At 36.0% G+C, this 12,290-nt stretch overlaps 1 protein-coding gene across 20 annotated transcripts in view; it reads right to left on the minus strand.

The window, feature by feature from the left end:
- Positions 1–12,290, minus strand: part of RIMS1 (regulating synaptic membrane exocytosis 1) — a 308,204-nt gene that overhangs the window by 14,693 nt on the left and 281,221 nt on the right. Inside the window, exon 1 of one of the 20 annotated variants that reach the window (XM_039729119.1) lies at positions 3,793–3,938. The exons of the other annotated variants lie outside the window; for them this stretch is intronic. The gene's annotated coding sequence lies outside the window, so the exon portion shown is untranslated. Of the gene's footprint in view, positions 1–3,792; positions 3,939–12,290 lie in introns of those variants that run through there. 20 annotated transcript variants of the gene reach the window in all.

Genomic DNA, 12,290 nt, shown 5'->3' on the forward strand with positions numbered 1-12,290 from the left:
TGTGTTCCAAATTTCTGTACATCCTAATCACTCTGAAGTCTAGGAGCTAGGAGCTATTGACAACAGAATTACAGTGGGAGGGTCAATGATATTATCTAGAGATTTAAGGTGGCCTACTACAGATACCTCAAAGCTAACTTTACATTCTAAATGTAAATCCAATTCAGAGAGGGCAATGCCAGACATTCCCCCCTCCCAGCCCCACCCCACTTAGCAAAGGCATGCTTGCACATGGCATCACCATTGGCCTGGCTTTTCCTCTGTGCTCCGTGTGGTGCCTGGAGGCAGTTACTACATTTTGCTCTTGTTTCAGCTCAGGAAGTCTGAAATGACAAGGGGCTGCTGGAGCAAAGCATCCAAGGTGTCAAGTGCATATTACATGCCATATTACAGGGTCAAGGCTAGGGGACATACAAGAATGTGCAAGGACATGAGCTTGGCAGCTTAATCAACAGGACAGTGTTAGAGACCACTGCAGGGCAGAAGACAATCCTGACATGACCCTCTACGTGCTGCCTATGGGGAGAGGTGCCTTAAGTGAACATTACCCAGAATCATACCTGAGGGCAACTAGTTGCTGAGGACCCAAAAAAGAAGCAAATTTAAATTTGCAGCACCCAAGTATGTGAAAATTAATGACTGGTTCAAAGGAACACACCAGAGAACAAAGCATACACCACTGCTAAATCTACTAATGAAAGGGATCATAAGAAGTGTCATTGCAAGGCTCAAGGGCAATTCATTTGCAGTCTCAATTACACTCTTGCATTCAAAGAAAGCCTAAAAGGACTACAGCTCCAAGCCAGCTCTGACAGAAACTTGACAGGACTGTGACCATATGGTTGTTTTGTACACTGTGTGTGAGACACCAACGAGATTATGTCAACTGGAACAGTAAGGGTCAGCTTCAAAGATCTATAAAAAGAAAAGCCAAGGGCACATTTACTTCTGGACCATTCTGATGTGTTAGTGATTTTTACAACTTCAAATTAAGCTGCTTGGAGGCCTGCTGGGTTACAATTTCTGCAGCATCCCCCTCACTTGGCACTTGGTAGTGCTTTTAAAAAACAACATTGAAAAAGTGTTCCTTGGCTTATGGTCCTAAAACAGAGACAGAAGAAAAAGAATAAACAGTTCAAAGAGCATTTGATTTTTTAAATGTGTACATCTCTCAGATGAACTCAGCAGTGCATTGATCACTAAGACTGAAAGTGCATAGTGACTATGGACAGAAGATAGTAAAAAAAATTGACATTTAAATAAAAATTTCAACAATACAAGTTTCTAAACTTTATATAATGCTATATTCCCCTTTACTTTCAATTCTGTGTACTCTGCAATACTCTCCAGAATATAATTATCTTTGTAAAAAGACGTGAAATATTGCAGTAATTTTCTTTTAAGTGTTTCTTCCAAATAGCACAAAAATATTCAAAAAAGGAGAATGCTGTTGATATTCTGTTAGATCCCGAGTTTTAAAATCCAAATATAAACCATCATATACTTCTTCCCATCTCTATTTATTCAAACAAATCTGCAAAAAAAAATTGATACTAATATAAATTACAAAACCTCCTCGAAAGAATATTTACCTTTACAGCTGATACTCCAAAATTCTATCACAAGTTTGGAATAAACTGTATCTCAAAACTGTATTTATAAAGCCACAAACTCATTTGGCAAACACCTTTCACTCCAAATAAATACTTTCAGATAATACATAAAAGATAGTACACTTAGCCCCTTAATATACACAATATATTTTTCTGACATATGTAGAGCAAAGGAACAAAAAGCACCAATCCTAAGAAAAGGAGACTTCACTGAATTCATGTCAATGCTTTGATGGCATTTAGACATTGTACAGCAGAATCTCACCTTTTGAATGTATTTTTCACTGAAAATCAAACTAGCAGAGTCAGACTCTTAACAGTTTTAGATTTCAAAGCAACTTATCCAACAGCTCCTAGTGGCTTGCATGAAACAGAAGTAGCACATTGAGAGCAAATGACAGGAATAGTGCAAAGCATCAAAACAAAAGTAAACAAGAAGTGGAAAAACAGGCCATTTTTTACGACCTGACAGTGGTCTCAAACCTTTAAGCAACCGCTTTTACAAATTGTATCTCCTTTAGATATCTTAGACATATTTACTGAAAAAAGTAAAAAAGACAAGTAGAAACAAGCATGTGTTTTATATGTTTATTCTGATACTTATGATTTTTTCATGTCAGGGAAGAAAAGCTGTGTTTAACCAGGACACATGTGTCTTAAGGCAAAACAAGGATGTCTGGTCAGAAAAAGATCAGTTATGGCTTCTGAAAATCCTTTATGAAGATCAGTTTTTTTGTCCACATACTTGGAATGAAAAGAGCCCCTGTCTGTCAGCCAAAGTGAGGCAATCAAAGATGATCTATAGCAATGAGTTTCTACTTCTGGGATTGTGCTAATCATACTTTATAAACATACAGAAATGAAAGCATCTTAATTATCTTATTCACACATATGCAAAGAGCTGTATAAAACCAGAATATGTCAGTGAAGCTGATAATAGGTACACATGCCATGTTCTTCAACTCCTAAAGCCTTTTTCAATGAAATTCAGTTAGTAAAACAACAGCCCATGTTTCCAACAAATTATTTACTATATAAACAGTTTATAAAATATCAAGCACTCACTTTCTCATATACTCTTGGCTTTTTTGTTAGATGGGAGGAGAATGTGAGACAGAGCAAAATAATAAGCTCAAAAGAGATGTTAGCACTTCAACAACAACCTTTTTAATTTAAAACACAGCCCTATATTACAACATTATTTTAACCAGCCAAGCCCTCTCAGAGAACCGACATATGGTATTGAGATAACATTTGTCCAATGCAAGGGTGCTGGGGCACAGCTTGCAATTAATACAGCAGGGGAAAATGAAATGCAATGCAGGAAAAATAAAGGAGATTTTTCAGATAAACTAAACCAACATTTCATTTCATTAGGAACCTATACATATTCAAGTGATGTCTTTTGTAGTTTCAGGCAGCCATAACAATTTTAGTAAATTTGAGTCCTTTTAAGTAAGTCTTCACAGTTCAATATTTATTATTAAAACATAATACAACATCGTGAATAATAAAAGACAATATTTTACAAGATGATACCACCAATATGAAAATTTATAAGGCATCACTAATAAAGAAATTCACTATTACTGTGCATCTTCAAAAAATTTCCTGAGAACTATGTGCTGTACATGATGGCAGCCCAAAGTCTAGTTATTTTAATAATCTCCAAAAACCTGTCAATTAAAACACTGTCAAAGCTACTAGTGCTAAAGCATCCTCCAGTAAAAAGATGTTACATGCCTTTTTGTACAGTTGAAAAGTATCTGAATAATAGCTCAACCCTAACACAATTACACAGCATACTGATCAGGAGATATTACAGCTTCAGAAAGAGTCCCTCCCTTTTCATCTCAATTACCAACCAGTGAAACAATCTGAAAATGCTTTACCTTTCCAGTAGTTTGATTTGCTCTGACTGCAACTTTCAAGCCATCTAAGTTTTATTTTACCACTACCAGCAACTCCCAGGTGGGTATCACATTTCCCTTTAAAAATGTTAATAACCTGCCTTTAAGAGATCGTTTCTAATGTATCAGATCAGCACCGTACCACATCGACTCTGGTTTTTCTTTAGTGACTGTAGCATTGCAAAGTTGTAACTCTGGACTCCCATACATTGCTAAATCAAGACTCATGAACGGCTCACCAGAGTAAAACACAGAAAATACAAGCTTACCTTTGGTTTAAGCAAAATTAAACATTGGCTACAATATAATCCTCAGCAAGCAGCCAGCACATAAAGCAGCTTCACCTTTGTTTAAATAACTTGTGCGGTTTCTGGGTAGAATAAATCTCTGGGGTCCCGGCGTTGCCTCTCCCTCGTTATCCTGTAAGCACTTGGCACCGCAGCACTGCGAGGAATGATCAAGTTGCTTCACTCACAAGTTCCTTTTACAACTGTGATTACATTACAGGGCCTTGCAGTGAAAAAAGGACTGAACTACCTGCCAGCTAGCACTTCATAATATATTGCTGAAAGGTTAAAAAATTCAGTCAGCAGTGCATTTTCCAGTTATGTGCAAGCAGAGGAGAGCACAAAATATTCTTAGCAACCTTGCTTAATGGTCAAGCATTTTTTTTAATGCTGCTGGTCAACATTTGATGAGGAGTCAGATAAATTCAGAATCACATTTCTCTGTCCTGGTGATTTTGACCTATTTTGCATGAATTTGGTACAAAACCACCTGAAACACCGCAAACCTGAGAAAACATCAAATTAGTATTAAATACTAAGTTACAGTTATGCAGCAGAAAATGTTACTTGAGCACAGCAGAATTAAAAGTTTCACTGCCTCTGAAATGCCCATGTACATTCTGAGAACAGAACTTCATTTTTTAATTGTCCCTTTCATTTTTAAACTTTCTTTTGAGGAAACAGACTTTGCAATATTTGTTTCTATGTAAATTTTTTCTGTTTCTCTGATAGCCTATTCTAAAAATGAATTATAATTTCATTCTGCAATTGGTTAAGAACCAATTAATTTAACACGCCTTTATCAACTAGCATTTGAAATTGTAGGGACCAATGTGCCTTCTCAGGGTGATTAGAGCCAGAATGGAGAAAGGAAATTACTCAGCATTTGTTAAGCCAAAAGAAGAGAATTATTTCAAATAGAATTATAATGAGGAAAAAAATTAAAACGTGTACAATACAGTTCTGTAGATCTTCAACTTGTGGTAAAGTTCTGGTTATTTCAAGTATCATAAAATAATTCAGGAGAAAAATGCCACAAATTAAACTTTTCATTTCAACTAATAAACATACAACAGAATTTAAGATTGCAAATACTGTAGAGGTGACAAACTCAAAATCCTCCCCAGTAGTTATGCAGTATATCTCATGTCACTCCTATGCAGAAATGTCCATGTATTTCCATTGCTAAGGCACAGATTTCCTATTAAGTGCAATAGTTGAAGTTATCTTCTAGATAATTTTAGAAATTATGCTTAGAAGGTGATATTGCCTTTTTGAAAAATACATAGCTGTATGGTATATAATTCTCTCATGATGTGTGTTAAATTAAAAAAACGAAGTAAAATATGATTTAATTGAAAGATTAATGTCAATACAATACCATGGTAGGAATGAAATGCTGATGTTGGGAGCTGCTAATGTGTGCATGTCAGTCTCCCAAGACCTGTCTTCAGCCTGCACCTGGCAAAGGCTCCAGGAGCTGCCTGCCACCTTGAGCAGTTTTACACAAAGCACTGCACTTGTGTCAAGTGCACAGAAGTTCCCTCCCATACAGGTTCTTGCTTAGGGAAACTCAACAGACATTCAAAGTTGAAATAAAAAACACACAGAAGGAAAGCTTCATGGCTCTACAGCACCTCAGAAAGCTCCTTGGGTCACAGCCTTTCCTCCTTTATGCTTCTTCTCCTAATCCCAGGAAAAATAATTCCAAATATTTCTTATTTGTAGAGCCAAACCTCCTTTCCAGGATTAAACTGTTTGACTTACTCTTCTGGATGTGTAACACAAAGGCTGACCAAAAACTTGGCTCGTTCTTCCACCACTGAATCCTGAAATATTAAACTCTCTACAAAGTCAATTTTTCTTCCAAAGTACCACACCTCAAATAAACTTTTATTTAAACTTTCTACAACTTTAGACAAAATTTTGCATATTGTTTTGCAACCTTGTTTGCACTGCTGTCCCTTGTAGCACCATCAGTGATCCCACTGAAGTGTCAGCTATAGTAAACTATAACCATGCTCTTTTTTCAGCCAAAGTACCTGTGCTAATGCTTACTTTGCTTTTGAATTTTTTTTAAAATGTAACTATCTAAAGTTCCAAGCCAGCTAGGTTGGGATGATGTGCAGATAATACCTCTCACCTTTGAGATCAGCCCAGCTAATAACTTCCAGAAAGGAGTCTGAAAACTCAGGCGATGCTCTTTCTTTTGATCACCTAGAGTTCAAATCCAGTTAATAGTGGTCCTGGTACAAAAATTTATCTTTTGAAACAGCTTTTTATTCACAGTAGAAGTTAAGACAGGTAAGTAGTGAGCGAGACAGTCACTTAATGTTTCCATTTCCAAAGAGCTTTTTGTGGCATTACGCTCACTCTGGTTTGCATTAGTTACAGCCATCTGTGGGTAAAAACATCTACGCCTTGGGCAGCGGATCTGTGCTAGATAAACACTGCATAACTCTAAGATATAATTGTTCCCTTTCTGTTTATATTATTGAAAGTGGACAACTGCACACAAAGACCTGCTTCAGAGACACATCGTTCAGCCAAACTTCCCAAGTGAATGCTCCAGCATAACTCCGCTACGAAATCCTAAGGTTTGCATCCAGTATTGCTGGTTTATGTTCATTATCAAATACCCTCTGAGGAAAGCATTACTGACAAGATATAGAAGTTCAGCTGTGCCACAGACAGATTCCAGCACAAATAACCTGTCATCAGTATTGCTTTGATACCTGGGCAAGGTAGGGAGCAGTGTGACACGGCAGGGTTTTCTGTAACACTTGCATTTTGCCATCAAAGGCAATTAGAGGTTATTTTTGCAGTTCCTATGGCTGCTCATTTCTCACTTTCACCAGTTTTCCTCTCTTGGTTACAAACCTTGCTCAGCAAGGAAGCATTTGCCTTTCTCAAAGGTGAAGCAGATGAGACAACAGTCAACAGGCACAAGGCAAAAAGTGAACCAATACAGGAAGAGTTGTTCTGTGATTTCCCTGGTAAATGACACTAAATTTTTACTACAAAGCAAGACTTTTTATTGTGACTATTGGGTTGTTTTATAATAGATTTATCATATAAATAATCTGTTACAAACATGACAAAAAGCTAAGAGAAATACAAACAAAAGGGAGAATTAGCCATATATATAATAAAATAATATTTGAGAGTATCTGAATTACAGCCAATAAATAGAAGCAGAGCGTGAGCATTTGCAAAATTTTAAAGCCCTTTCAAACACAAGGCAGAATGAGATGGAGAAAAAGAAAGTGGTGCTAATACAGCCTATCTCTACAGAAAAAAAACCTGATTCCCTCCCAAACTTCTAGATATTTCTGAAGTGAAAACACTTCCAAACTGCTGTGCCAACTAAAACAGAACATTATATGAAAGACATATTTTAATGCAACTGTGCATGAATACCAGCAAGTTTAAGGATCAAAGGAACTTGTCTTGAACTAATACAATATCCAGAAATGTTGTTCCATGTATGCTATTAACAAAAATAAAATACAAAGCTAATTTCACTAGTTTTGAACTATTAAACAGGCCATTTTCCTCCCTGTGTATTACTCAAAAGCAGACGCTATGATTGAGCATTACATTTTCCTGCTGTATTGATATAGAGGGCTGAAATCTATCACAAATGAAGAAATAACAACCATTTAATGCTAAACTGGAAAATAAAACTTGCACATCAGCATCGGCACCAAAGAAAATGAGAAAGGACAGCAGAAAATTGCACAGCTCTGTAAAAAGGGAAATTTTCAAATCCACATCATAATAAGAAACATGAAAATCTGCTATAATCAATCAACCAGTATGAACCACAGATTTTGAATTCTGAATTTACTTGTGGGTAGCAGAGAAAAAGATGGCTCCCCAGAGCATACAGCACAAAATCAAAATATAATTAACAAACCCTATTTTCATGGTTCTAGGCTTACTATTGGTTAAACAGAAACATGCCTTTTACAGTAACTTTAGACTCCATTACTGAAGCCAAGCAGTACTACATCTTTCCAGGGATTTCCATATATATTAGCTCATGGATGAAGATCATAAAATACAAAAGTAAAACAAACTTGCCTTTCATAGCAGGATTACACCATGGTGCTTGAATCTTGCAGAGTTAATGGTTTGAAGGTCAGGCTCTTTGGAACAGATGCACTAATCTCTTATTATCTCTATTACACAAATTATTTCAGATAGTATTTTTTCTTGGAACCGAGAGATAAACCTCTATTTGCTGCCTAGGATTATTGTGATCATTAATGAGAGTGGTTCTTTTTGGGCGTGTGTTAAGTGTGAGAGGGTAGCTGCTATTAAGTACAGGTTGGTATAAAAATAGCAATGGCCAATTAAATAGCAGGGAAAAGTAAGACACATAAATACCACACAGGTAAGATGCTGTCAAAGTAAGGATTAAACATAATATATGCACAGAAAAAAAAAGGTTCCTATGCACACAATAAATCTAAGTCACATAAGGTAAAACCTAAGATCAGAGCACAATCTTCCATTATTATTAGGAAATACTATTTAAGGAAACATGCAGTTTTTTTATTATACCCTCTATAATAGGTCAGACTTTAAAACTTACGGGTACAACAGAATCTAATACAACAGAAGATTTGAGATAAAACAACAAATAATAAAAAGTGTATAAAACCCAGCTTGTTTATATAAAGCTGGTATTACTACCTTCCTGACTAAGTAAAGTCTGATAGGACATAATACAATTATCTAATTGGTAGCTAATGTCTAATAAAATCACAGTGAAAGATGATATCGAGGGAATGCGAATATCATAAAACAGAAATTTTGTGAAGCTCCTTGATAAATTAAAAGAAATAGCTACTGCCAGAATAAGAACAATGTAAAAGTGAGTTTGAATAAACTTCAATATAATACATAGATATTATAATAACCATTTTCCAGTCTTTGTATCACCAAAATTATATGTTATTAAAGACATCATCTGAAGGCTATGAAAAATATCAAAACTAGTACGTTAGGTATTAGAAAAAGAATATCTTTGAAAAAGAGTCATCAATAACAAGATTTACCCTATCTGTTAGTGACATACTACTGAAGATATGTAATGAACACAATCTCCGCCTTCTTTTGAAGTGAGTTTTAATCTGCATTTCAGTGGTAACAGGAGCCAATGTAACTGAAAAATGACTCAAATCTAAACATTTTTTTACTTAATAATCCTTTCACACAATGTGCCTGATTGCATACTGTCTTTAAAAGAATATTTTTAATCATGACAGCTCCTATTTTCCTCAGCTTCCTATATACGTATTTAATTTTAAACAAGAATATATTATAGTGGAAAATTGAAAGCATTTCTCTCAAGTCGAGATCTTCCACTATATAGTCAGAAAAATTCTTAGAATAATTTATGGTTTTTGCCATTGAAATGTTTAAGTAAAATCAATTTTTCCAACCCTTGCCCAGTGGTGGTCTTTCTCTGAAGACTGCACTATGTGTAATGCCACACTGGGAAAGAGGAAGATGCCCAATGAAGACCAAAACTTTTTCAAAGGCCTTAACCTTCCTATACATTTTTCTGTCATCCTCAAAGGAACTTTGGGTTACACAGAGTCACTGACTATATCAAACGAAATATAAAAGCATGGTTATTTAGAACAAATCTGAAGTGCATGGTGTTGTTAAATATTTTCTTTTCCCCTACATCCAGAAGAAGTTCTTTTGTCTTACATATTCACAAAAACATGCAGAATTTTCACCAAGTCCAAATTCATCATGCGTAGATGTCCATGGGGCAATTCCCCATGAAGCATACATAGGACCGGACCTCACCATCATGAAGATACTTAATACATCATATTTAAAGAAAATTTCAATACTTTTGTAATGTGACATTATTTGTTTTAACTGTAAGGAAAATAAAACACTTTAGAAACCGAAGTTAACTTGCCTATAAACTCTTGTTCCAGCAAAATGGTGCCTAAAAATTTGAAATATTTGCTATTAGGATATGATTTATATAAAGAAGTCTTACGTTTTTAATACAACTCTCAATCTGTGAGTTTACATTATGTTCTGTTCTAATAATCCCAACAACACAATGATAAATAAAGCCCCAACTCAGAATCATGGTGACATTCTGCTCTGCTTTTCTTCAGAATTACAAAGGACATCTACAAGACAGGACATATTACATGAAGACATCTTGTATACACTTAAGTGATCTCTTATCATACTACCTTCCTATTCAGCAAGGCAGGTACCCACAGTATTTTCAGGTATTTCGTAAGGATCATTTTGGCAGTGATAATTATTATTTTGGTAAAAAAACCTAGTACTTGTAATGAAAACATCTTGTTACAGAGAGTTCAGCACTGTGCCATCAAGGATAACAAATGTCACCATGCTATGTTCTGAAGTACCAAACATAAGCTAAAAGAACAGTCAAAAGGATGTGAGTATAAACATACACATTTGCAAGGCAACGCAGTGATAGATGAATCTGTTTTAATTTAATTAATGAGCTGTTCACATATCCTATGCATTTCTTCATAGTTCAACTGAGTTCCCAGCTTAAAAGACTTTAGGAATCTTCTTACAGTCAGGTCCTGACTCAGCTTGTGGTCAACACACCTTCTATAATATCACTAAAACACAACAACTAATCAGGTACTGCTATTTGCTCATTTAGCTAACTACGCCGCAAGGAGTGATCTGTGGTATTTACCCTTAAAACAAGTAACCCCTAAACAGTAATTAATTAAAATCCCCCAAACAGAAACACTCTTACAGGGAGAGCACAAGAAATGAAGACACTAAATGAAGCCTGCCCACATTATATCCCAGCAGCACAGAGCTGAGTCCTACTTTAGCATGTTTGGGCATCAAACATTTTATTGCTTTCAGCCACAGATCCCAATTTCAAGAAAGCTAACACTGTCCTGATTTATATTGTAAACATTATTAAACATGTTTTATATGTAAGTGATATATAGATGCATTTTAAAGTATGGAAATTTAATGTCCCACAAACTCTTTCCTTAAAACAATACCTCTGTGTAAAGATTACACACAAGTGGTTACACACATACATGCACACTATATTACTGTCAAACAGTTACAAATATCTTTTAACCTCACAGTTAAAGTTGTAAGCTTTTTAGGAAGTCTTGGCTCTTCTGCAGACTGTGGGATTTTCAGAGGATCACTTGCAGTCCTGAAGTTTGCTCCTCAATAAAATGGGACAATGGCACTTACCGTTCCTTTGTAAAATGCTTTAAGGTCTACGGCTGCCAACAATGCAAAGAACAAAGAATCATCACTACTAGTAAAGAGGTCTGACACGAACTATAAAATTCAGAATGTGAATTAAGAGCACATAAAATAAATTGCACTACAAAGTCCAACAGTACATATTTAAATAGTAGCGATAGCAGTTCTTACTCCAGTTGGGATTGCAAAATGACTGCTATACTCTTACTACAGCTCTAAGAGAATAGAAAACTTTGAACAACAGAAAAAAAATCAGCAAAAAGTCATCCATTTATTCTACAGTCTTATTGGCTAAATTCTTAAGCCCTGAAATCAATGGGATTTTTAAGCTTCAGACTGTCAAGACAATTGATTTCTTAAAAATAAGCATATCCCACCAACAAAGAGACCATTTTTATGCATGAAGATAAACTACCTGTGCAGCTAACATGTTGACTGGCATGCCTGTGGGAATCTCTTTAAGTGGAAAAATAATGTTATAATGCAAAGCATCAATGTTCACTTCTCAGTTTTGCAACTTCATTTCATACATAGTTCTTTTAACAAAAAGTGATGATCCTGCTTCCCTATGGCATATGGCTTCTGTCATAAGTACTGTCGATATTGTAGTCATGGGCACCACACCAACACAGATAAAGAGTAAAACATGAGAAGAAAGTCAGGAGATGTCACATCTGTCACCTTAAATTGATATCACAGAATCACAGAATGGTTGGGGTTGGAGGGTACCTCTGGAGATCACCCAGACCAAACCCCCTGCCACGGCAGGGTCACCTTGAGCAGGTTACACAGGAACACCTCCAGGTGGGTTTTGAATGCTTCAAGAGAAGGAGACTCCAGAACCTCCCTGTGCAGCCAGTGCCAGTGCTCTGCCACTCTCAATGTAAAAATGTTCTTCCTCATGCTGAGGTGGGCCTCCTTATGTTTGTTTACGGCCCTTACTCCTTGCTTGACACCCATCTTTGAGATATTCACATGCATTGATGAGATCCCTCTCAGTCTCCTCTGTCACAATTCAGCCTCCCTTATGGGATCAACCACTGACCCAGCTGGACATTTGATTTGCCCTCCTATTTCTCTTCCTCATTTTTAACTCAACTAAACTTCATGCTGTCTAAATATTTGCTGTTTTAGCAACAGACTATTTGCAACTATAAGCAAAAAGTAATATTTAAACAATACTAAGAAAGCATAGTATTGACAAAAGCATT

This window comes from Passer montanus, unplaced genomic scaffold, assembly GCF_014805655.1.
Source record: "Passer montanus isolate IOZ18808 unplaced genomic scaffold, ASM1480565v1 scaffold11, whole genome shotgun sequence".
NCBI classification, from domain to species: domain Eukaryota; kingdom Metazoa; phylum Chordata; class Aves; order Passeriformes; family Passeridae; genus Passer; species Passer montanus.